Consider the following 23,659-nt stretch of genomic DNA (forward strand, 5'->3'; position numbering starts at 1 on the left):
GTGCAACACACACATAAAATTCTGGAGGAGCTTCTGCAGACCTCTGGAATAGGAAGTGAAAGAATCCTGAGGAAGGCTCTCTGCCTGAAACACTGATTATTTATTCTTCTCGAATGATGCCGCCTGACCTGCTGAGTTCCTTCAGCAACTTTTGTGGATTACTCTGGACCTCTAGCCTCAGCAAAATCTCCTGTGTTTACGCTGCAGAAATCCGCACTGTGTTTTGAATGCCTCGTAACACAGAGGCTGTGGCTATTGGTGAGCTTCTACCTACACCACAAGGAAGGTCACAGTCAGACAAACCTGCAGGAGGTCTGCAGCCTTCACCCAGGGAGGTTGTTGCTCCTCTCCTTCAGCAGCCAGACTCTGTAGCCTTCTGGAAATTGTTAGTGCTACCAGTCACAGCACAGAAAAAAAGAAGGAAAAAAGAAATACATGGCTCCTTTGTGATCTTCGTTGCTACAGGAAGACAGCCATGTCACCGATCTGCTTGCAGCATTTTTCTACCTCCCTGGGACTGAGGGATTTTTTCTGGGACTCCTGAGACCTACATGTAGTTAGTTAGTTTCCAAGCACTCACCCAGATAAGCATTTCTAGTCAGAATCATTCTTTAATTCCTTCCCTCTGCTCCGGTGCTGGCTTAGCCTGACTTCTATGTCTTCTCTAACTTCTTCTCGTGGAGATTTTATTGAGTGGATGCCAAAGCTCTCTCAGATAAAAGGGAGCTATCAGTAAAATGGGTGTGAGGTTTCTGTGAAGATCACAGCTTATGTCTTTTCCTTGGTCATCTGGAGAAGGTGGCAGCTCAAATTTCATTAAATATTAAAGCCTAGAGACATTCTTCTTTTTCTTAGGTCTCTCCTCCCATCTAGGGTGTAGGTTGCTGATAGTAGCTTGCTAGAGTTCTCTGAACTAGGCCAAATGAAGGTTGATTGGCCCAGTGGCCTCTGCTTTCACTACATGACTTCATATATCTTCTAGCTGAAGATCCTTCCACTGGGAATTCTACTGCCACACGATTCGCCTTGAGACGCCCCAGAAGTTCCAGGATTGAGGTCTTTGGAGCTTCTGTTAGCTATCTCTGGCTCTTTACGGGATGGGGTTACCTTCCCCCTTTCACTGCTGTGCTTGGGACTGTCCATGGTGGAGTTAATCAAGAACTTGGAAACAGGTTGGAGTTAGTCAAGAACTTGGAAACAGGTTGGCTCAACAAGTCCACGTTGACCATCAGTTTCCTATTACGAATGCTGGGCTGCCAATCTGTTAGTGCAGAAGGTAACGGTAGCCAGTGTAATTTGTTGAAGCATGCCTCATGCCCGCAGATCATGTCACAAATGGCATTGCGTACGTGAGTGAGAAGAGTGGAGACCCAGGAAACCTCAGAAGACAGTGGCTCCTGAATGAGGAACAGAGTGATTTTCTGGTTACAATCCTGCAGCTGAGAACAGAACAGCATGGGAATAGTTCCACCAAGGTGGATAGTGGAAGGATGATAGAGAAGTGCAGAGCTTCATCATGTTAGGAAAGAGGAATAAAACATTGTTTTCTCCTAACAGTGGAAGATGTAAGAATTAGGCTTAATATTACCAGCAAATATTGGGAAATTTGTTGCTTTTATGGCAGCAATACAATGCAGTATATAATAATTAAAAGAAGCAGTGAATTACTGTAAATATATATATAATTTAATAGTTAAATAAGTAGTGCAAAGAAGTAGTGAGGTAGTATTCATGAGTTCAATGTCCATTCAGAAATCAGATACTCAGGGATAAGAGAGAGATTGCTTCAGGGTACACTGACGTTGGGGCAGAGGAGGAATACGATTGGAAAGATCTCATTAGAACATTGTAGCTAAGGTTAACACAGATTTGGGAAGCAACCATTTAGGAAAGTATTTTGGAAAAGTATTAGAGAAAGATTTTTTATAAAGACTTGGAGCAGGAAGTGGAGGTTTTTAGAAAGCTTGTGGTGACAAGACTCCAAAGGAGGAGAAACAGCTCATGAAGAGAGGAGTCTTCTCCCGATGTTAGTTTAAGGCAAGGTCAAGAGGGAAGCTGGTCCACCATCAGCTTACCAACCTTCGCATGGCATCAAGTGACCAGATGAGTTGGAGAGGTGCCAGTCGGGGAAACACCACAAGAAAATCAGGGACAGGGAAGCATCAGGAAAGGTTTGGATAGATGGTCTGATGACGAGAATTTGCAAGACGAAGGAATTAGCAATCAGTGCTAGCAATGAAGAAATTCACCAGCTGCTCACATTATATCATACGTAATTGATGGGACCTGAATCTACCACATGTTACGACTTCATCAGCTCTGTAGGACTGTGTTCAAAACCATGAATAAATGATTAACTCTTGGGGCTCCCTGTTGTGTTACAGTGCCCCTCCATGGCTGCTATCTACTACGGGCTTTCAAATCTAATTTGCCTTTGTACTCCTGTGACTTCATCATACCTACTGCTGGTTCTGCTCACCTTCTGTTGGGCCATTAAGTGTTATAACTTTGAAAAACACCATTGGACCTAAATCCTGCCAGTATGACTAACGTGGTCCCATCTGTAGTTATCTGAGATGAGACTCCAAGATAGAAAGCAAATAGCAGAGAAAAAATATAGATCTGAAAACAATGGGCAACAAACTTTTTTGAGAGTGTTGCTTCCTCAGAATTTTTTTTGTGAGTTTATAGACTACTTGAAGCTGAACAGAAATAAGATTAAAGGTTCACCAGATTGATTCCTGGGATGGCAGGACTTTCATATGAAGAAAGACTGAATCGACTAGGCTTATACTCACTGGAATTTAGAAGATTGCGGGGGGATCTTATTGAAACGTATAAAATTCTAAAGGGATTGGACAGGCTAGATGCGGGAAGATTGTTCCCAATGTTGGGGAAGTCCAGAACGAGGGGACACAGTTTAAAGATAAAGGGGAAGCCTTTTAGGACCGAGATGAGGAAAAACTTCTTCACACAGTGAGTGGTGAATCTGTGGAATTCTCTGCCACAGGAAACAGTTGAGGCTGGTTCATTGGCTATATTTAAGAGGAAGTTAGATATGGCCCTTGTGGCTAAAGGGATAGGGGGTATGGAGAGAAAGCAGGTACAGGGTTCTGAGTTGGATGATCAGCCACGATCATACTGAATGGCGGTGCAGGCTCGAAGGGTCAATTGGCCTACTCCTGCACCTATTTTCTATGTTTCTATATAATTTCAGACCACTTGTATCACATAGGAATTTGGAGAAACAAGAAATTAACTTTTATTGTATATAATGCATTTAATTACATAATGGTGCTGACACTTTGCAAGAGTTTGACTAACCTAAAATTGTTTTGTTGATGATTTATGTTTGTATTCAGTGACTGAGGCTTCTCACTTAAGTGCCCAACAATAAAAGGCCAACACTGATGGATTCCAGTTGCCCTGATACTGTTTCTCCATGACCACAATGTCCTGGTGAAACCTTTCACCATGCTCGTCACTGACAGCGCCAAGATTTGCAGGGAAGAAGTCTAAATGGGAATGCAGAGATTGAATCTTCAGTGACATGTTGCACTTCATGGTTTTGTATGATTGAAGCACGTTATCTGCAGTTGCCAAGAAATTTTTCAACAATTGTCTTAAAGACTTCCATGTTATTTTCTCCGGTCCCACTAGAAGTTCTTCGAATTGCCTGTCATTGATGACCTGATTGATTTGTGAACCAACAAAAAATGCCTTCCTTAGTCTTGGCATCTGTAATTCTGAATTGAATTATGAATTGAAATAACAAATATGCGATTTCAAAACAAATGGTGCGTGATAGGGAAATTTCATGGAGATTTTCACGCTCAGCAGCCCAAAATCTGTAAGGTACACCCAAAAGTATTCAGGAAGCAAACTCTTTGGTGTCCAGTGAAATTATTGAGTCTGATAGTCAATCGGCATTTTGTTGGTGATAACGATATTTCTGCTCCTGTCTATGGAGTATCTGAACACATTATTTCAAAGGCTTTAAAGGCTTAAAGGTACATTTAATAGAGAAATGTATACAATATACATCCTGAAATGATTTTTCTTCACAACCATCCATGAAAACAGAGAAGTGCTCCAAAGAAGGAATGACAATCAAATGTTAGAACCCCAAAGTCCCCCTCAGCTTCCCCCTCCACCCACTGACAAAAAAAAGGCATCGGCACCCATCACCGAGCACTCAAAGATGAGCAAAGCAACAGCAAAGACACAAATGCAGTTACCCCAAAGCCTTTGTGTTTCACCCGGCATTCGACGTACCGCAGGTTTTCTCTCTCTCCCTAATAAGGGAGAAGGAGGTGTCTCCATTTTCACAGCGAGTGGGGAGACATTACAAACAACTCGCTGGTTTACGATGGTAAAAGTCCGCCACGTTGCTTTTTTTTTAGCTCTGTGCCCAAAGATCATGAATCTCTGGGCACACAGCCACAGGTATTCCAACTCCCCGAAGACACACAGGTCTCCTGTGGTGACACCAACCCTCAGTCCGCCTGTCTCCATTGCCCCGAGATCCTAGGCTCCCATAGCCCAACTGAATACTTAGGCCGAGCTCTTGGCATGCCGAACAACAACGGCCGGTCATGAAACCCTGAGAATGGGTCCCATTCCCGCGAAGAACCGAAGTCTGCGTGTAACTCCAGGTCAGGGTCTTCAAAGGAACCCTGAAAGGAAAAAATAAAGATTTTTAAGATAGAAATAGAACTGTTTTATTTTGCTTTATTCTAAAAAAAAATCATCAGCAATTTCCCCTAAATTTGGCATTTCCTGTTGAAACATCCATAGATAAGAGCAATTACTATCTTTAGAGATATCATGTCAGGAAAGCCTGAGGATTGTATTGTAATACCACCTGCTTCCTGCTACACTGGTTAGGGTGGTTTTCTTAACTTCAATTTACTTAAATAAAAACATTCAGGATTACTGATGCTCTAATTACATGTTTGATGTATTATGTGCTGAATGTAGTTCCTTAAAGTATATACAATTGTGCTACGTATCACTCAGACCCTAGCTTATACAATACCATGATTTTGCATTCAACAAGTGACAGCAAATCCCATTTATGATCACAGGGTTAAAACGAACAACATTAGTGGCTTTCAAGCCAAGTTCCTTTAAATAGACTGATACAATTTTTTTACCTTATGGTTTTTGTCCTTCTCTATTCTGCTGGATGGGCTGAATAGATTCAACTTGAGCAACGCGCACAAAATGCCGAAGGAACTCAGCAGGTTAGGCGACATCTATGGAAAGAAATAAAGAGTCAAACCTTCAGGCCGAGACCTTTCGTCAGGAAGCGAAAGGAAGGGGGAAGAAGCTAGAATAATAGGGTGGGGGGGTGTGGAAGGAGTAAAAAAGCTAGAAGGTGGTAGGTGAAACCAGGTGAGGGGGAAGGTAGGTGGGTGGTTAAGAGGGGAAGAAGTGAGAAGCTGGGAGGTGATAGGTGGAAATGGTAAAGGGCTAAAGAAGAAGGAATCTGAGAAGGCATATTCAACTTGAGACCTGAATGCCTGTTTTTGAGAAAGGTAATTTAGTTCCTTCCTGGAAATTGCTGCATCACTTAAGAAAATAAAATCAATAAAAAACAATCCTGGAGAAGGGCCTTGGCCTAAAATGTTGACTGTTTATTCATTTCTATAGAAGCTGCCTGGCCTGCTGAGTTCCTCCAACATTTTGTGTGTGTGTTGTTTTGGTTATCCAGCACCTGCGGACTTTCTCAAGTCCATGAAAGTAATTTTGGATTTTGTCAACGTCCAAGCTTGGTCCAGGTGCATCTTGGGAATGCCAGTCAGGGTGGATACCTGGGAACTGTCAGTATCTGAGTTCTGGATAGGCTCCCTTTCTCTGATACAACTTCTGGCCCCAGCATTATTTCAATGTGAGGATATGAACAACTTAAGGGCAGTGTTTCAGTGTGGTCCTGCCATTATTCTCATTAAAAAGTTAGAAATGACACATAGTAACTGCTCTTTTCACCAACACAGAGTAAATTTAGCTGTAGAATGACAGTAGAATAGCATCCAATTACTGAGCTACATCAATGTAAAGTTCCTTTAATAACATCACTTCCAGTTCGCATGCATCACTTCAATTGAATGAGGACATGCTTTCAAATGTATCCTCATTTTCACACTTCAGACCTTTATCAGTAGTGAAGCAACTCAGAGGGGTGAAATTATTTGCCTAAGGAAAGGAAATACTGAGCAAATTTATTTTCTGATTACTAATCAACAAAGTCCATTTGACTGTGAAATCCCTCCCCCCAACCTCCGGTTTCCTTGGGCTGTGTAAGTCTAGGGAATAGACACTCTGGTCCCACCACATCCATGAGATGGAGACGGCTCTCCCACCCCAAGCCACAGTTTGTGTGGATGCTGCGTAATTTGTTACCCTGTTACAACTCTGTGCCAAAAAATAACAGATAGCACAAGGCAAATGATTAAAGGAATTGCATTTATGAATGTTAACTTAACTAAAGTGTTGGCGCATGGCCTAATAGATAAGGCATGAGTCTAGTGATCTGAAGGTCACTGGTTCGAGCCTCAGCTGAGGCAGCGTGTTGTGTCCTTGACCAAGGCACTTAACAACACATTGCTCTGCGACGTCACCAGTGCCAAGCTGCTTGGGTCCTAGTGCCCTTCCCTTGGGCAACATCAGTGGCATGGAGAGGGGAAGGCTTGCAGCATGGGCAACTGCCGGTCTCCCATACAACCCTGCCCAGGCCTGCGCCCTGGAAACCATCCAAAGCGCAAATCCATGATCTTACGAGACTAACAGATGCCTATATAAACTCAACTAAAGGGATAATAAAGAAAAGAAAGGAAAAAAAGCAAAAAGGACCTGTTATAATTAAACGGTCAAAAGTGCACAAGTTGTAGCTCAACTCTTCCAAAAGTCATATTCACCGATCCACAGTAGACCCCTGAACCTCGCTCCATTGAATCACGGTCCCCCATGGGGTTCAATCCTACGACTGGCTCTCTCCAGTATCTTCTCTCTCAATCGCCCACCAAAAAAAAACCAGCTCACACCAGCGTCAGGCACACACAAAAAAAACAACTCGCACCCTGGATTGGACGGCTCACGCTCCATTATTGCTAACTGTAACCTAGACACAGCCTCCACAGAAAGACCATTACGTTAGCAGAGAAACCTTTGCCAGGGCATTACAACTGCATCATTGCTGGAGGAGAATAACATCAAATTATGCTACGATGGTCTTGTAAATGAATACGCCATTGCTCAGTGTTCTCATCCAGCGAGTGTAATGGTAATCCCTCAGTCTCAAAGATAATTCCATACCACGTGGAAATCTGAAATGGCCCATCGCCCATCTTTACGTAGGTTCCCCACATGCCAGTAGCCAGAATATCTGCTTTATCCCAATGTCCCTACAGCATGAGCTTGGAATTCCCACCTCAGTCTTGTCTCCATGTACTTAATCATTTCAGATGCCTGACACAAGATAGTGACCTGGTGCCATTTCAATGACACTAGACAAACAATTTTTTTTCAAAAGTGTTGCTTCCTCTGAATTATATTCTGTTTATGATAGACCTCTTGAAGCTGAATACAAATATAATTTCAGACTACCTGTATCAAGTAGGAATTTGGAGAAATAAAAATCTAACTTTTGTTGAAAATAATGCATTTAGTTGCACAACAGTGCTGATGCTTTGCAATAGTTCAGCTAAGCTAAAAATGTTTTGTTGATGATTATCTTCTGCACTCAGTGTCTGAGGCTTCTCACTTAAGTGCCCAACAATAATCAGCCCGCATTGATGGATTCCAGTTGCCCTGATACTATTTTTCCATGACTGCAATGTCCTGGTGAAAATTTTCACCGGGCTCAGCAGCAAGATTCTCAGGGAAGTTTAAACGGGAATGGAGAAAATGAATCTTTGATGACATGTTGTACTTCATGGTTTTGCATGCTTGAAGCGTGTTTTCAATCAGTTGTGTGTAGTTTGGTGCTCTGTGGTTGCCAAGAAAGTTTTCAACAACATCCTTGGATGTTTTCCATGTGAGTTTCTCCAACATCCACTAAAAGCTCTTCAAATTGCCTGTCATTGATGACCTGTTTGATTAGCAGAAGGTGCCTTCCTTAATCTAGGCATCAGTTATTCTGGGAAACATCAGTCTCAAATATTGAAATCCTTCATGGAAATTTATAGCCTTTCTAAAGTCTGTCCTGCTATGCAGCATCCACCCTGCTTAAAAATGTCCTGGACAAGAGAGAAAACCTATCCGTTCACAAAATGGGCAACATTTTAATTGACTCGAATTACTAATTGAAATAACAAATATAGGTGATTTCAAAAAAATGGTGCATGGTAGGCGAATCTCATGTTGGTTTTCATAATCAGCAACCCAAAATCCGTAAGGTACACCCAAAGGTATTCAGGAAGCAGTCTTTGTTGCCCAGTGTGATCAGGAAATCCTTCATCATGTTCCATATTATACTTGTCTCTGTCTCATCCATCATAAAATCACTTTTACAGAACACATACTCATATAGATTTGATCCTAAAAACAAAATGCAAACAGTGAAATTTCTGAGGTCAATCTCACAGGTAACTGGGAAGTAAGTATTCAAACGACATCTATACTTCATCTATATGGAATAACTGCGTCTGTTATTAATAATGCCACATGAAAAGCTGTTAAATGAATTTATTATTTGTGAAGTCCCAGATTAATATTGGTTGTTTTTACACGAGTAGTTGGTAATAAAAATAGGAAATTCCAGGGCAAAAGTAATATTGTTCCACATAAGAAAATATTATTATTGCTCCATAAAGATGTAGAGGTTACTTATTATATAGATAGGATTTTTATAAAATACACTGGTAAAAGATGTCAATATCTTTTGTCTCTGCGCCGACAACACGACACCACCTTTATTGAATTTCAGACGGTCACATCTGCATAATGTAGGTGAGTAGAATTGTTTTCTGCTGCAGCCCAAGGACAAGATGAAATGCTCCCTGTGCCCGACTGACGTGGAGCTACTTGCAATGCAGCACAACTTCGACATGCCATAATGAACATCTACAGGTTTTATCAGATTGCCTCTGAAATTTGAAGGCTGATTTATTTACTGGCTTGAGTTCTAGAGCCAAGGAAGAGTTATCCAGTTACAGATTGTTAACCCTCCCTGACAGACATCTCTTTCGAGCTAAACTCTGGAGGAGAACTACTCTTCCTCACTTCGCACCAACGCTAAGAGTCAGAAGTAGCTGAATCATTCCAAGTACATGGTCTGATCTCAGGGCACATTCCCTTAAAGACCCAGTAATCTTTGTCCAGCTGGCGCTATTCATTCCTCAGAGATTAGCTCAGCTTTTTGTCCCTAGACTGCCACTTTTCAGAACTCTCTTCAGGACTTTCATTTTATTTTCCTTTACACCGTTGCTATCCTTCTCTAGGCCATCCGTGATATCAGAAATCTCATTAGGAACTCCTGCTGAGCTGTTAATGATTTTCGAGCTATCTACATATCCAGCTATGATATATGAAGTGGAGATACTGCTGCCCAAACGTTTTTTAACCATGAAACACTGACATACAAAATTCCCTCCCATGACTAAACTCTAATCTTCCTCGCTCCTCTGTGCACCAGATGGCTCACTGCATCAGCAGACAATAAAGAAAAAGAGAAAAGCTGTTGAGCATTGAAGATGGAAAATAAAATTAACAGTTAGGTGTTGGATAGCTTGCATGTTCCCTGATTATAGCACATATGACATCTGAACAATTATTTAACTGCAGTCAACCTAACAGATTAGCATATAAAATAACAGGATGTTCCTGTTACTTCCACACAATTTAAATGTCAATCTTTTAGTATTAATACTTAACATTTCTTTTAATTGCATTCTTCACAAATTGTAAATTCCATATGCCGACTATTCAACCTACATATCAGCTTAATTACTCTTGTTGCAAATTAAGTTTTGATAAATGCAAATAACAGCTCACTAGTCATAGCACTGAAAACATAATTTATTATATAGAGTATCATAATCGCTCACCAAATAGAGAGTGGTGATATTTCTTCAAATGAGAGAAGCATGCACCAGAAGGCCCTTTAACCCATTGTGCATGTGTTGTTTATCTGAAAGGTCTACTCCATTATCCCCAATTCCCCTTTCCAATTGTCGTGGATTTGCGTTTTACTTAAATTTTCAATTACATATCTGATTTCCTTTTGAAATTTGTGATTGGTTCTGATTCACTGTCTTTTTAAGGAAGGCAACTCAAAATATAATATTTTTAGTGGAAATTTCGAGTTTGTATAAAACTGAGGTGAAGTTAACGCTTTGCATTTTAACAGTTAAGATTCCAATAAATTCCAAGTTTTCAGATCTAAGTAAGGTGTTAAAAAATCTTCACCTCAAATTCTGGCTTGCAATTTTGAACGTGTAATGTTGAAATTCTGACAGTTGCCATATTCACCCGCCAACACTAAATGCTCTTAGGGTCAATTCACAGACAAGATAAGAAAATTAGATAGTTTCTGTATCAGACAATAACTCCAATCCATTGCATGCTGCAGTTTACTTTATTAGCTAAAGTAGACATTTTATTTCATAATCATAATACTCAAATCAAACTGGTCACCAATCTAATTGCAATGAGTCTAGTCTCTATAGTATCTGCAGTTTAGTGAAAAACCTCCACCTTGGAATTCATAAAACAGTAAATTAAATAAGTGTTATATGCACTGAATAACTGCTTTATTTGCAAAACCTGAAGAAAGCTACTCTGAATGAATATACATAAACATTTCATTTGCTTAATGACAAAATAATAGATGTAGTTTAAATGATGAAGCAATAATAATGAATAGCAAGAAAGTTAATTTGGTGATTTAGTTAAATAATTTGACAAAATAGCCACCTGTATCATTGACTCCGATCATAATATTTTTCAGAGTCTAGGTATTATTCTATGGTTTAGTAACTGGCAAAAAAAGTGAGAAAGAAACACTGAGTTAAAAAAAAATTACAGGAGAAGATCCAAAAAGCTGAAATCCTGTCCAATCCAATGCCATTGTCACTCAGCGCACTCATAAACTTCTTTTAAAATATATATGCATATGAATGAATAATGTATTTTTGCAAATGAATTTTATGCATAATGTGATGTGAAAATAAAATTCAACATGTTTAACTGACCATGTTGCACAATCAAACATACATATCCACGCTACCCTCTAGATGTTTATTGACTATTTTCGTTATTGACATGCAACGCAGAATAGCCTACGAGCTGCACAGCCCAACAGCTCCCAGAGTTAACCGCAGCCGAATCACGGGACAATTTACAATGACTGTCAGTGGAAACCCACGTGGTCGCGGGAAGAACATGCAAACTCCTTATAGACAATGGCAGGAATTGAACCCGACTCGCTGGCACCGTAAAGCGGTGTGCTGACCACTACACTACCGAACCACCCCGATTAAAAACTAGATAGATGCGTAGTCTCTTCTATTAATGCTTGCCAGCTTTATCAGGATCAGATGTATTGTCAGAGAGCTCTGCACCTGCTCACCCACAAAGGAATATGGGGCTCACTTATTATACCTGCACTTTGCAGACACACAAGTTGTGTGGGAAAGTTGCGCCAGAGTAAAATTCCCATTTCTGTACTTTTGGATGAACTCCAAGATACGCCCATCTGTGTTATATAAGAAAACAAACTTAATTGATGAGCAATAAATGTATTGTAAAAACATCATGCAAACAGGTGGCAGAGAAAATGACCGGACAATGAGTGACCAACAGTAAAAATCCTGAGGAAGAACTTCTACCGTTAAAGAAAAGGCTAAATAGCTGGGCTGGACTGACATTGCGAACTGGGTAGCTGATGTATCTGTGGAGGGAAGTGGCCTGTTACTATCACTGATATACCCAAAAGAGAAACCATAACAGCACTTTATTTTAATTCCTGCAGGATTAATAATTGTCTTGTCGATGGGACGCTATTTTAAATGAAGATTGCTTATTTTGATCTTGCATAAGAAAAGGGGGCGCTATGACAGCATAGCGGTTAGCGCAATGCTATTACATCGCAGGGGGGGTCGGAGTTCAGAGTTCAATCCCGGCATCCTCTGTAAGGAGTTTGTACATCATCCCCATGGGACGCGTTGTTCCCTTCCAAGTGCTTCGGTTTCCTCCCACAAGTCCAAAGACATACTGGCTAGTAGGTTACTTGATCATTGTAAATTGTCCCGAGATTAGGCCAGGATTAAGTCAGTGGGTTGCTGGTGGTGTGGCTCAAGAGCCGGAAGGGCCTACTTCACTCTGTATCTCTAATTAAATAAATAAATAAGGTGGTATTTTGCTTATTGTGAAGGTTTGTACTCAGTTAGAACTCTAACTTTCACTGCCTGAACAGTCACATCAGATGCAACCAAAGTCATAGCTACAGTATATCTATATACTATAGTATAGAAAAGCTATAGTCTATAGTGTTATGCTTCATAATACTCTAATATGCTTGAAACTTACATATTTTTTTAAATGGCTGCATATGCAAGTGATTTCCAACACAGCTAGGTAGCTTTTCCTCTGCAGTCCTCATTGATATAAAACAGGGTATCGTCCAAATCTGTATCATCTGCATATACAAAATTTACAATAAATTTACAACATCATCTATATCTTTGTTTTGCAGTTTTCAGTTTCATTTTAAAATCTTTTTATTAATTATTATCGAAGATTAACAAAAAAGATACATTAAGCCAATATGCCATCATGTACAATAAGGGAATTAAATTAGCAAATAAGTGATTAACAAAGCTAAGCAATATATCAATAATAAGAAGAAAAAAATAAAGTGTTAAGAATATTTTTTTGCAGTTTTCTTTACATTCATCTTTTGCTACATTCAACCATGAGATCATTGTCTATAAATAATTGGCTAAGATGGTTGTGCGATATTAATACTCAGCGGCCTCTCCAGACTCTGGATTGGGGATTGCCAAACGTTATGTGGATTTTCTGGTGTAGCCTGTTTTGTCATGTGCTTTTGTGATATCATTCTGGAGGAAAGTTGTCTCATTTTTTAACTGCATTGCATTTGTGGTTTCTAAATGACAATAAACTGAATCTGAATTTGGAAGTTTATAGAGCAACTTTATTCTTTAAGGTTGTTATTGCCAGGGCAGGCAGCAGGGATAAGCTCCCACTACTTATTAAACACGCCCAATGGCGTGCCCCTCAAATAGCTTCTGACAACCAAGTTCATCTCCTGGCCTTCACGTGCGGCTTCACTACTACATCCCGGCGGAATCGTTTCTACTGACTGGAGAAGGGGCAAAGGTGGGTTACTGGTGCCTTAAAACCAGTCGCTTCTGGCAGATGGGGCTCATCGGCCGTGGTTGGCAGCTCGTCCAGGAGAAGGAAAACTCTGATCTCAAACCTCCGCTGCCTTGCAGCCACACCCACTCAAGGGGAAGGCTTTGGGAATAAACCTGGAAGAAAAGACCAGAGCTGGAGTCCCTAAGGCAGTCTTACACTCATTTCAACACTGATTGTCAACTCCTGCAATGCCACAGGTGCCAAACTGGATCAGTCTCAGCTGTTCCTTTGGATTCATCAGCTGTGTGGAGTGGGGAAGGCATGGGCAACGACCTGCTCTCCATATTGTACCACCCTGGCTTGCATAGCATGTAGACAGCTAGGGTGCAATATCCACGGCCAACCCCCTATCAATGGAAGGCCTCATATAGAGCAACTTTGAAATAGTACCCAAGGAGCTTCAGAGATCATGATCAGCTGACATGAAAGTAGATTCCTTGTTTAGATTCTCTCACAAGGAAAACATCCCCATGCCATCCAGCCTCTCAGTCCCTTCAAGTTTCAATGAGATCGCTGACATTATTCAAGATTCTGGAGAATTTAACCCCATTCTGTTCAATCCCCAGAGCAAACCTTCTCAGCCTGAGAATTTGTCTAGTGGACTTTTGATACACAGTCTGTAAGGTAACACATTCTTCCTTAAATAAGGCAAGGGATCCGGCACTCTGCGCTAGTGGTGGTCTCACCAAAGCCGTGCAGCAAGATTTCCGTAGTTCTGGACTCCATTCCACCTAATAAAGGTAAACATTCCGTTTGTCTTTTAACACTTACTGGTCAATGACATTCACTGCTTCTTGTACGAGGACACCCAGATCTCTCTGTACGTCCACAATTAATAGGTTGGCAGGATTAGTGTGCACTCTGCTGTTTACATTCTCCTTACCAAAGTGGATAACACATTAGGCTTTGCAACACACATGAAGTGCAGGAGGAACCCAGCAGATCATGCAGCGTCAATGTAAAGTAATAGACAGTCGACATTTTGGGCCAAGGCCTTTCATCAGGACTGAGAAACATAGAAAACCTGCAGCACAATACAGGCCCTTCAGCCCACAAAGTTGAGCCGAACTCGTCACTACCTTATAAATTACTAGGCTTACCCATAGCCCTCTATTTTTCTAAGCTCCATGTACCTATCCAAAGGAATAAGGAAGGGGAAGATGCCAGAATAAAAAGGGAGGGAAAGCAGGTTAGCTGGAAGGTGATAAGTGAAGCCAGGTGGGTGGGAAAGCGTTGGTGAAGGAAGAATCTGATAGGAAAGGAGAGTGGACCATAGGAGAAAGGGGAGGAGAAGGGGACGCTGGGACGCAAGAAGTAAAAGGTCAGAGTGGGGAGAAGAGAAGGGGAGGGGAGGAATTAGTTTACGGGAAGGAGAAATCAATATTCAAGCCGTATTGGCGGCTACCCAGATCGAATATAGGGTGTTGTTCCTCTACCCCGAGGGTGGCCTCATCATGCCACAAGAGGAGTCCATGGACTAACTCATCAAAATGGGAATAGGGATCAGAACTAAAATGTCTGGCCATTGGGAAGTCCCGATTGTGGGATGGACAGTGCAGAGGTGCTCATTACCCTTTGGCTATTCTTATTGGTGTATTTGTGTGTGTGTTTGTGTGTGTGTGTGTGTGTGTGTGTGTGTGTGTGTGTGTGTGTGTGTGTGTGTGTGTGTGTGTGTGTGTGTGTGTGTGTGTGTACGTGTGTGTGAGTGCGTGTGTTTGTGTGTGTGTGAGTGCGTGTGTTTGTGTGTGTGTGTACGTGTGTGTGTGTGTACGTGTGTGTGTGAGTGTGTGTGTTTGCGTGTGTGTGTGTGTGTGTGAGTGTGTGTGTTTGTGTGTGTGTGAGTGCGTGTGTTTGTGTGTGTACGTGTGTGTGTGTGTGGGTGTGTGTGTGTGTGTGTGTGTGTGTACGTGTGTGTGAGTGCGTGTGTTTGTGTGTGTGTGAGTGCGTGTGTTTGTGTGTGTGTGTACGTGTGTGTGTACGTGTGTGTGTGAGTGTGTGTGTTTGCGTGTGTGTGTGTGTGTGTGTTTGCGTGTGTGTGTGTACGTGTGTGTGTGAGTGCGTGTGTTTGTGTGTGTGTGAGTGCGTGTGTTTGTGTGTGTGTGTGTGTGTGTGTGTGTGGGGGTGTGTGTGTGTGTGTGTGTGTGTGTGTGTGTGTGTGGGGGTGTGTGTATACGTGTGTGTGTGTTTGTGTGTGTGTGTGTGTGTGTGTGTGTGTGTGTGTGTGTGTGTGTGTGTGTGTGTGTGTGTGTGTGTGTGTGTTCTCCAGATATTTCCTCCATTTTTTTTTGTGATACTCTTTGTATCACAAGCAAACCTGGATACAGTACCAGAGGACATTCTCCTGAGAAACTGGAGGTAACATCACCTTACTATTCACCCAGAAGATGCCGCCTCAGACAGTAAGGGACTTTGTCACTGCCGCACTGAGATGCCAGTGTAGATGTTTGTACTCCATCTCTGGACTATGTCTTGAACCAATGTCTTCTGACTGAAAAGTGAAAATGCTCCCAAATGACACAAGACTATTTCTTAATAGAACTATTAATTTAAGCTTGACATCAATTCTTTATGAATAATTTTTGAGGAAGGCCCTGATTTTGTGCTCTTTACATTTTACTGGATCTGTAGCTTTACATGCTAATGGAGGAAAAGGACATCTAGTATGTTCACTGCCCACTCTAAGTTTGATGCAACGTTAGCACAAGATATCACTAAATGTTCTATGCTTAGAAACTGGATTTTGTCATTTTTTGGCTTGCTAAATTTTTGGGCCAAGTTAAATAAAGGAAAGGCACCAGCTCTTAAAACCACCCTCCCCATGGGAGCCAGGTATACACTGTAGAATAGAGGGAAGCTGGAGAGGGCATAGAGAGAATAATTAGATTCTGTGGGTGAGGGAGTTAAGGGCTGATGACTAAAGCTGATGCCAGGTGCAAGCATCATTATAGAGCAATGCCGGAAAGATATGACATCAATAGGCATGTCAAGTGACCTCCTATAATAGCTTAATACCACTCATTAGTGCCAACTCTAACTCAAAAACACTCACAGTGTTCTTGTAGTCATGCATCCATATGCACGTCTCCACATCCACATCAACAGGTGCCCACTCCCCAAGCCCATCGACATATATTAACCCATCAATGCATAGGGAATGGTAACTTGCTTTGCATCTCCATTGAGATAGAAAGTACTAAGCATCGTAGGAAGACCGCCCCACCTGGATGGAAAGAGGTCCTCCTCCCTCACTGGTAGAATTACCCCGTCCCACATTCAACGATTCCTTCAGTAATTCTGCTCTCTAAAAAGTTAACTGATTTATGCACAACCTAAACCATTGAAGATGTGTGAACTATTGACACTGCCTTGTACATTGCTCCATTATGAGCCCAGTGGACCTTTAAGTTATGGGTTTCCCACCTGGGGTTTATGGACCCCTGGCTTAATGATAATTGGTTCATGGCATATAAAAAGGTATTAGAAAGCCCTGCTAAATGGAACCTGATGTGTATAACTCTACTGATTATTCTTCTTTTTGCTGAACCTGTCAGACACTGGCCTTTTCAGGAATAGAGGTGCCCACTTTGTGAGGGGAAAGCTTCCAGTTTGCATTGATTTACTGTTTGTTACACAAGCAAAACTCTGAGTTCAGCTTTCAAGGGCTTGCTACTTGGTGCACAGGTTCTGGTTGGATCTGTATTGTCCAGTTGGTGTTTATCAGGAAGGTGACTTGTTCTGGGGTTTGACTGGCATTGGGTCACACAGCACGGAATAAAACCAGCAATCCCTGGGCAAGTGGAGAAATGAGAGACGGAAGATGCAAAGAACAACCTGGATTAAAGAACGGTCTGCTGGAGGAACTCAACAAGTCAGGATGCATCTGCAAAAAGAGTTCAAACGAAGAGCCTCAACCAAAAGGTTGATGTCTATTTCTCTCCACAGATACTACCTGAACCACTGAGTTCCTACAGCAGATTATTTTGACTTCCAATACTAAAGTTGAAAAATATGATGGGATGACTTAATATGGGATGTAGTATCATTTCCGATAGATTAAGAGCCGACATCCTCTTGGCTGATTTTATTAGCAAGTCCAATAGCATCTACGGAGGGAGTAATTTCCCTCTGTTGATGCTGTCTGACCTGCTGGGTTCTTTTAGCATCTTGTGCATGTTGCTCAAGATTACTGGCATCTGCAGAATTATTTGTTCCTCTGCATTCCTACCCAACCCTGGCAAACTTTCACCTTCTTGCTTCTTAAGAATCTATCTAAAAAAAATATTCAAGGACAGGACTTTACTTCCACCATCCTTCCAAGGACTTACAAATCCCCTAAGGGAAAAAAAGTTCAGCTTATCTACGTCTTACATATGTAATCCCTCAATGTTATACTGTGGCCCAGTGTTCTAGGTTGTCCCATAAGAAGAAACAACTACTCAATATCCACCTTGTCAAGACCTCACAGGATACTGGAGGTTCGCTTAAGTCTACAATTGTTTTAACCATTATCCTGGTGGGTGGTTACTTGTAGAAGTTATTCTACTCTCTTGAGTTCTTTGCACATTATTTTATTGTTGCTAACAATCCTGTTTAAGCTAGAAATTACCCACCCAAGCAGAGATGTAACAGCTGGCATGGCGCCACTAACCTTTGAGTGATGCCATGAAGATTTGTTTTGCAGCTTTCAAAATCAGAATAAGGGAGGATAGGAAAGAAGAAATAATATTTAATATTCTCTTTTTTCTATTCCTAAAGTTCCTATCATATGAAGTTATCTAATATATAATGAACTAGTCCAGGAGTGAATCAATCTGCTTTTATTGATACTGACAAGGTCTTTGTCACTGTCAGTCATCGTTGTAAAGGGTTATTTTGTCAGCCTCAGTTCCTGTTGTGGCTCCTTGCTTGTTGGAAATACTACAGAGATAATTTTGTGACCTGCAACTCTGCCCAATGGGGTTCTACATTGGGAATTAAACTTTCCAGAATTAATAAAACACACTTGTGGGTAAAAAGTGGATGTTTTACTGTGTTCCTTGTGCAATCTAAGAGCTCTGAATAATCCCATTTTCCCATCTCAACATGCTCAGACACTGCAGTGTACAGAGTATAAAATCTGCACTCGCTGTTCTAAACCAGGGAATTGGCACAATATTCCACAAAAGCAGTCATCTTTTTAAAACAACAAAGAAGTAATATTTGAGTTCAAGGGAGTTATCCGATATTTTCCAGTTCAGAAAGGAAGCAAAAACCAGAGGCAATTCTAAGATCAGTTTATCATCCCAGCTCTGGTACATTGCAAAGTTGATTTGCCCACAATCCCATGTCTAAAGAGGGGTTGTTATGCCACCTTTCGTACAAGCCTCTGTATATCAGATCATTCAGTCAGTTTGATTAGCTCAAGTAAAGAGTACAGCACATTTTAACAAGTCAGCATATGGTGTGCTTGATGGCAGACAGAAGTCCAAAATTCTATGACAGTAGTTCAGTCAAAGGGTTCAAATGACAATTATATACTGCTTTTGTTTGCCTCTTATAATCTCCAGTATTATGGAAACTCATGCAGCCTTTAAAGATAGAATACGTTTCTATTGTTTTATATCAAGTAACAAATACTATTTCCAAAACCCATTTTTGGATACTGAAAGTTAATCAGAAACAACATGCAAATCTGAAATAACATTGTTTTCCCTGGCCTTGTAAGAAACCGCAGAACCTAACATGTGCCTTCAAAATGCAGGTAGCTCTTTTCATTTGGAACGTCATAAATCAGCTGCAAATTGCAGACTCTTGGGCTGCCTTGGCTGCAGTCCCAGAATCCCTGCCAAGCCCTTGTGGCTGTCAAATGCTCCAGATCATGCCCCAGTGATCCATTTTCACGCTCAGACCCTGGAGCGCCAATGTGAAAGACCCCAGCCACACTCAGCAGATGGCCAACACACAATAAGCGGACAGAATGCCAGAGCCACATCATTAACAACACAAACAACATAACAATGGCAGAGCAAAAAGACAGCCACCCTTCGGAACAATCCAACCTCAATGCACTGTTTTGTTACATATATATATATATAAAATCATAATATATAATAGGTAGAATAATATTAATAGCTAACCAGCTATCATAATATTAATATTTAATACTTGGCATAAGAAGCAAAGTTGAAAATAAAATGCTACTTCAATGATTCACCTAGACTGCATCATTCAAAACTATGGTCTAAGTTACAATACCAGAACTTCATTGTTCCTTCCAGAATCTGCTTGGTTAACGAAACTCCAGATACTCAGTAATAAAATTTGTGTGTGCATCTGCACTGAGTTGTTGAAAGACGCTGGTTTGTTGCTAGGCCGGGCACAACTTTCAGATGTTTCTTTTCTGACATTAGGAGACTATTTGGATCCAAAAAATATGTTGCAAATTGGCCTGGAGGCATTTTTTTCCATCTGCAAGGAGGTTATATGTTCTCAGGAGCCCATGGTATTTTAAGTATGGGGCAGAGTTAAGCATATCTCACCATTTTTAAATCTCTTGCAAACTTTCTGTGTTTTCATTTTAGGATAAAGGTTTACAATGGTTCTGGGCCTTTAGATAAGATTGAAGCACATGAATGCGACTATAAACAGATGATCACCAAGCCTGAATGTTATGAACAACACCCAAGAGGATGTTGCATGCATTTATTCACAGATTTTTTTATCAATCTAGTTTAACTAATTTCTTGATTCATAGAAGCCTTTCCTGTGTGGATGGATCTGTGTTATTTAACAATGATCATGAGTACTTTCTAAAGAAAGAACTTGGATTAGGTGCCATTGATGGTCCTCAGGACAAGAACATTGTTTGGTCATAAGTTCCATTAAAACTCGGTATCATTCTTCGCTGCAAAGAACCAAGTCAACACAATACTGAAGTGTCAGTGATACCAAAGTGACCAGATCTTCTCTGCCTGGTACAGTACTGTACGAAAGTCTTAGGCACAAATATCTAGCTAAGGAGCCTAAGACTTTTGCACAGTACTGTATCAATTTTATGTATCGCACAGCACTGCTGCGAAAAAATAAAATTTCATGACGTATATGAGTGATGATAAACCTGATTCTGATGTGGGTCTCTATGGTGGACGAAGAGTGGGAAGGGGGCACGGCGAGAGTAATCGTGGTAGGGAAAAGGGGAAGTCAAAGGGGAGAGAACAGGAAGCACCAGAGAGACATTTTCAGAAAGAGTATCAATTTTATTATCACCAGAATATGTGCCAGCAGTGCAATGCAATACATAATAATGGGAAAAAACATGAATTACTGTAAGTATTTAAATAATTATATATAATACCCCAATTGTTTGGAATCAAATGACCCTGCCTAGTGTCTCAGGGTGGGGGTTATCTGCACCCACCCCCAACCCCCAACCCTGGCACTCTCTCTCTGTCACCTGTCTCACACTCCTCCCACGGCACATCCTTTGCTCCTGCCGGATCTACAAGCTCGCTCTCCAAGCCATGTTGACAAATTACGACAGTACTATGCAAAAACCTTAGGCATTTATATGAGCCTAAGACTTCTGCGCAGTACTGCATGCCCTGTTGATGCCCCACTACCTGCCACTCTCTAATCCCCATATCCCCATTCACAACTGGGCAGGGAAGTTTGAACTGCCAAACTAAGTTACAGGGTAGTAAATATGCAATAAGAACACCAACTGAAGATGGTCTACAAAGCATGATTCTAATGTGAAGAACTAATAAACTAACAATCTTCGCACTAAACTATACATTTTAATTCAATTTTCTGTGTTTCGTTGTTCCTTTATATTCTAATTTATCACCTAATTATTTTGGGTGGTTATCATTCCGAGTGTGTCAAACAGATTGCCAAAGCCTTCCCGTGTATAAAAATCCAAAGTGGCTTCACAGGAGTGACTCGGCAATGCAAAGCAATTGAAAAAAGGTTCCCTAAGCGTGCAAGGGGACCTCCATCGATTTCTGCAGATTTTCACTGAAATTAGGGAGGAAAACTCCTTAAAAGTCAAAAGACGTTTAAGAGCCAGTAGGTTGAAGTGCAACAACCAACAACAAGTATAGTTTGTCTTTGACGAACAGGCATCTGATTGTTCAGAAACCTTGATCGCCCAGCAATTGGCTCATTGCTCTCAGGCTTCCAGAGCTGGGGCTTGGACTGAGTCAAGAGTGTGGCCAGAGACAGGGTTAAGATCTGGAATACCAGGGGTTACAACCCAGGCAGTTTTGCGCTCAAAGCTTGGTCTGGAGCGCGTGTATATCTTCTGTTCCCTTTAAACCCATGAGTGGTGGATTCGGCCCAGTACATCACGAGTAAAGCCCTCCCAACCATTGAGCACGTCCACACGAAACGCTGTCATAGAAAAGCAGCATCCATCATCAGAAATCCTCACCACCCAGGCCATGCACTTTCCTCGCTACTACCGTCAGGTAGAAGGTACAAAAGCCGCAGGACTCGCACCACCAGGTCCAAGAACAGTTATTACCCCTCAACCATCAGGCTCTTGAACAAAAGGAGATAACTACACTCACTTGCCCCATCGTTGAGATGTTCCCACAGCCAATGATCTCACTTTAAGAGCTCTTTACCTTGTTATTTCATGTTCATGCTGTTTCTTGCTATTTATTTATATTTGCATTTGCACAGTTTGTCGTCTCCTGCACTCTACTTGATCTTTCATTGATGCTGTTATAGTTACTATTCTATAGACCTGCTGAGTGTGCCCGCAGGAAAATGAATCTCGGAGTTGTAAATGGTGATGCATTTGTACTTTGATAATAAAAATTTATTTGGAACTACTTGGTGGCTGGAACATTTATTATGCTCCCATGTAGCCCGCAAAGATAATGAGATAAAAGGAGGGGTTGAAGATTAATAGGAATCACACTCAAAAGGCTGCAAAATCTGTTAGTCTGCCACCACCGCTGTCCCAAGTGTACCAGATTATCGGACTTTTCCTGCAGGACAAAAGTGCTTCCTGCAACACAGTGATCTGAATGCAGTGATGTGTTGTTAAAAGAATTGTTGTTATTTTCCTTTGAAACATGCAGTCCTTTTAACATAGCCCTAGAATTTGTGCTGTCTTACCCAATTATTTAATTCTTTGTTTTCATATCTTATTGTCTGAAGAGGCAGTGGGGTGCTATTTGACCCTCAAGACACTTAGATCAGTCCCATTAGTCCAATTGCTCCACTTATTCTCATGTGCCCATCCACGTCCCCTGTTGGTTCCGTCACCCACCTACACCAAATTACACATCATAGGCCGTGATGGAAATAATTCAGAAAATGTGTAGCTCGGGCGGTTGATGGTTGGGTGGAGCTGTGCTCTGATCTTGGCAATTTACATGCAAACGTTTCATCACCATATGAGGAGACATTATCAGTTAATGCAATGTTAACTGTGGAGTCCTCCAAATGCTTGGCCTTTATACACTTGCCAATCCACCGATTGGTCGTCATTACGGAAACTCAGCTGTGACGTCGGGAGGAAGTCTCGCCACTGATTGACAGGCTTCATGTGCTGGGGTCTGGAATTTTGCCTGCATCGGCTCAAAAATAGGATCGAAGTCTGCACGTCTGTTTAAGAATTGTTTGTGGAAAAATTAACAGCACACTGATGATGTCTCCTCACCTGGTGACAAAACAATTGTGAGTAAATTGCCAGGACTGGCGAGCAACTCAACCCAAACTTTGGCCATGATACTGAACCTGTTTCCGATTCTGACCCAAGGTGATTTGCAATCACCAGTTTGGGGGGGTGTGGGAGGAAACCGGAGCACCCAAGGGAAACACCTATTGTCACAGAGTAAATAAGAAAATTCCGCACAGAGGGCACCTGAATTTAGAACCCAATCTGAGTCTCTTGAACTGCGAGACAGCAACAATAACCACAGGACCACACTCAGAAAATTAAGTTAAAATTGACAATTCATTAAGGAGGCATAATTTCAAGTTATTCATTTGACACTCTTTCAGTGATGGCTTTTATCCTGCTATACTCTCATTTCTTTACGTCATTTTCCACCGACAAGGTAACGTGGCGGCTAATGTAACACTTCACAGCGCCAGCGAACCAGGTTCAGTTCCATTGCTCTCCGTAAGAAATGTGCACAGTCTTCCCCCACTGCTCCGGGTTCCTCCCACGTTTCAAAGACATACCGGTTAGGTTTAGTAAGCTGTGGGCACGCTATGTAAGCATTTGGAGGCTGCACCCTCAGTCGGTGAAGCAAATGGTGCATTTCACTGTGTGTTCTGG

General features: G+C 41.5%; 1 long non-coding RNA gene across 3 annotated transcripts in view; it reads right to left on the reverse strand.

Annotated features, from left to right (window-relative positions):
- Positions 1-4,146: 4,146 nt before the first annotated feature.
- LOC132383451 (uncharacterized) overlaps positions 4,147-23,659 on the reverse strand; it is a 46,918-nt gene continuing 27,405 nt past the window's right edge. For 2 of the 3 annotated variants that reach the window (XR_009508687.1, XR_009508686.1), the window contains exons 3-6: positions 12,532-12,640; positions 11,605-11,698; positions 5,157-5,258; positions 4,147-4,676 (exon numbers count right to left, since the gene is read on the reverse strand). This is a non-coding gene — a long non-coding RNA (uncharacterized LOC132383451). The remainder of the gene's footprint in view (positions 4,677-5,156; positions 5,259-11,604; positions 11,699-12,531; positions 12,641-23,659) is intronic. The other variant, XR_009508688.1, reaches the window with a different exon arrangement.

This window comes from Hypanus sabinus, chromosome 30, assembly GCF_030144855.1.
Source record: "Hypanus sabinus isolate sHypSab1 chromosome 30, sHypSab1.hap1, whole genome shotgun sequence".
NCBI classification, from domain to species: Eukaryota; Metazoa; Chordata; class Chondrichthyes; order Myliobatiformes; family Dasyatidae; genus Hypanus; species Hypanus sabinus.